This window comes from Aplysia californica, unplaced genomic scaffold (genome assembly GCF_000002075.1).
Source record: "Aplysia californica isolate F4 #8 unplaced genomic scaffold, AplCal3.0 scaffold00034, whole genome shotgun sequence".
NCBI classification, from domain to species: domain Eukaryota; kingdom Metazoa; phylum Mollusca; class Gastropoda; order Aplysiida; family Aplysiidae; genus Aplysia; species Aplysia californica.
Genome location: NW_004797304.1, coordinates 1188856 through 1192169, shown reverse-complemented (window position 1 = coordinate 1192169; position 3314 = coordinate 1188856). Strand labels below are relative to the sequence as shown.

The following is a 3314-nucleotide window of genomic DNA, read 5'->3' as shown; positions in this document are numbered from 1 at the left end:
CTCTCTCTCTCTCTCTCTCTCTCTCTCTCTCTCTCTCTCTCTCTCTCTCTCTCTCTCTCTCTCTCTCTCTCTCTCTATCTTTATCTATCTTTCTCTACACCCCCTTTCTCTCTGTCTTTCTCTCTTTCTCTCTTTCTTTCTACATATCCTCCTCTTTTTGAGTGATGTACCTTTTTCTTATTCTTTCTCTCTCTCTGTCTCTCTCTTTCTCTCTCTTTCTCTCTCCCCTCTTCCTGCTTTAAAATAACACGGCTTGTGTCGTACAGCGATTTATTAGCACATCTATCTATCTATCTATCTATCTATCTATCTATCTATCTATCTATCTATCTATCCATCTATCTGTCTATCCAGATCAACTCTTTCGACATAACCATTATGGGGTGTACTTGAACTTTAGTTCTTCGCTGAGTTTTCAGGCTTACTCTTCCCGTGTCACTGTTTTATCGGAGATGGGCGCCAAAGAGAGAATATGCGTATTTGGATAGCCGTACAGGGTTGAAAGCAGTGCTAACCAGTACTATCCCCCCCCCCCCATTCCATCCCATCTAATACCATACTATCAAACCAAACCGTACCATATCATACTGTCCCATCCCATCCCATCCCATCCCACAACACACCATACCATCCCATCCTATCCCATTCCAATACCATACCACACCACACCACACCACACCATCCCATCCCATCCTTTCCTACATCATGCTATACCATACCATACCATACCATCTCATTCCATATACCATACCATCCTATCCTATCCCATCCCATCCCATCCCATCCCATCCCATACCATACCATACCATACCATACCATAACATACCATAACATACCATCCCACCCCATCCCATCCCGTGCCATATCATATCACATAACATCATACCATACCATACCATCCCATCCAATCCCATCCCTGTCCATTCCATCCAATCACATACCATACCATACTATACCATACCATACCATATCATCCCATCGAACCCTATCCCAACCCATACCATACCTTACCATCTCATTCCATACCATACAATATCATAACATACAATACCATACCATACCATACTGTGCCACACTATATCAAAGACCGTGAAAAGCCAATGCTGTGCAGCGCACAGCACCTGACACTGGGATGGACCTAGTCACGATTTCTGGGGTCATGAACTCCCCAGGGAAATTCTACTTCCCGGGACGTAATAAGCAGGAAGCTGCTGACCATTTGGACTGACCCTTTCAGGACCAGAAAGGACTTGCAAAGGCGAGCTTATACTGATTTCTTTGCATGAGACGATACACGAAGTACTTGTGTTCAAACTAGATTGAAATTTGAACCGAAGACATCGTTGGGATCTCTTTTTTAATCTTTTGTTTTCTTATCTAGGTCACACTTCGCGATTGAAATGTGTCCTGCAATATATGAAAATCTTATATAAACCCGATTGTTTTGGAAGCGAAGAAGAAGAAGAAGAAGAAGAAGAAGAAGAAGAAGAAGAAGAAGAAGAAGAATTAAGATTATCAGAAGGAGGAATAGGGGATGGGGGAGGTGATACATATAGTGATGACGACAATGATGATTATAACGTTTTCGAGAATAAACGACATAATATTATAATCACTAGGACAATTATAGTCGTGGGGCGTACTCTGAGGTCTCCCCACTCGTGTGTTCCTCTGAGCGACAGATACTCCGGTCTGCACACCATGTCCAGTTATTATTAACAACCCCTGCCGCGTCTATCCATCAATGTTTGCTTTGTTCTTTTCATTTGCGGAGATTTCCCTTCTCTCGTAGCGAGACAGTTAGCAAGCCATTTGTGAGGCAGCGTGGTGGAATCAGGCTCTCGTCAATTTTCGGGCATGTAGAGTTATTGGTGTCATCTTAAAGCTTGTTCACTTGTCTTTATTTCAATGAAAATCATATCCATTTATCTTGAGTACAAGTCGAGATATTTGCGAATGAAGGAGATGGGGTCACCGTTTTTCAGAGGTAAAGTTAATGAGAAAATGGCCGCCAACGATTGGTTATTACCTTAGTTTAAGAGTCCATGGTAACTGAAAATTTACATTTTTTTGTGAGTTTCATCAACGTTTTTAAGAAAAATCTTTACAGAAATGAGTTCTTTAATGGGCATGAAAGGTGTTGAGCCAAAAAACAAAAATTTGATAAAAATTCACAAACCTGCGGAAAAATGCAAGTTTCTTCACTTTGATTATTTTGACGAGAGCCTGATTCCACCACGCTGCCTCACATTTCATTATCATCATTTCTCCACCCTGTCACTTTGCAATTGGTAGCCCCCCGAACACACAGGAAGGGTCTTCAATAATTACAAAAGTAATACATCTTCAATACGAGACTATCAACCATCCACCACCCCCACTAGATCCCATCCCACCACTGAGCTATTTTAATTTGTTTGAATAAGCACGTTGACACTATAATAGCCATATTATAATGCAAGGGAAAATCAAAACAGATAGGCAGGAACAATATAGGGAAATTATTTGGGTTTAAAACACTCCTTTCAATTTGGTGAGTTTATTTAAAATCGCGACCTTTGATTCTAGCATCTTTCTCCGATTGGACCAAATAAAGAGGCGGAGAACCTTTTTTTTAATGTAGGTGTTTAGATCATTTACTAAGTGGGCTTTGGACTTGCCTATCAGGGTCAATCCGGGCGGAGAATGATGCATCTTTCCGACTAAGAGACTCAGATACTCGATAAAAATTCTCCCCACACGGGAATCAACCTCGAGTCTTCTGCACACAAAGGTGAAGCATCGAACCGTTACACCACCGACACTGGTTGGAGAGCCTTGAAAACTAAAGAGCAGAAACGTCCAGAATAACTAATGATTAAAGGAAAAGGACGTCTAGTAGCATTCGAACCAGGGCCATCTGCGCTGTGGTGTAGCACGTTATCAACTGAGCTTCACATCTCCATCAGAAAACCACGACAGAAAATAATATGGTTGTATCTCCAAAGATAAGCGTGGAAGAGAAGGGGCCCGTACAGTTAAAAAAAACGTAAATGAGATACAAATTCGAAATCGAACGGGGAAGATGTAAATTAGATTTTTAAAATGGAGGTGAAACAGGGTGGAATGAGGTGGCGGTGAGACCTTATTTGTGGATATGAGATGCGAGATTGGCACAATGTAGTTTTTCTACATTTTGGAACATTGGATCTTTTGAAAATCTTGAATGTTTATTGTTGTGTGGGCTCTTTTATTGGAATTTTGGATCTAAAGTTTTGAATATAAATAAGGAAACCGAAAATTTAACTTCCGCTTTTTTCGTCTTTATCTCCCCC

The 3314-nt window shown here is 41.0% G+C and overlaps 1 protein-coding gene across 5 annotated transcripts in view; it reads left to right on the top strand.

Moving 5' to 3' along the window:
- Positions 1 to 3314, top strand: part of LOC101859998 (protein piccolo-like) — a 133294-nt gene that overhangs the window by 128770 nt on the left and 1210 nt on the right. The gene's annotated exons all lie outside the window — the stretch shown is intronic.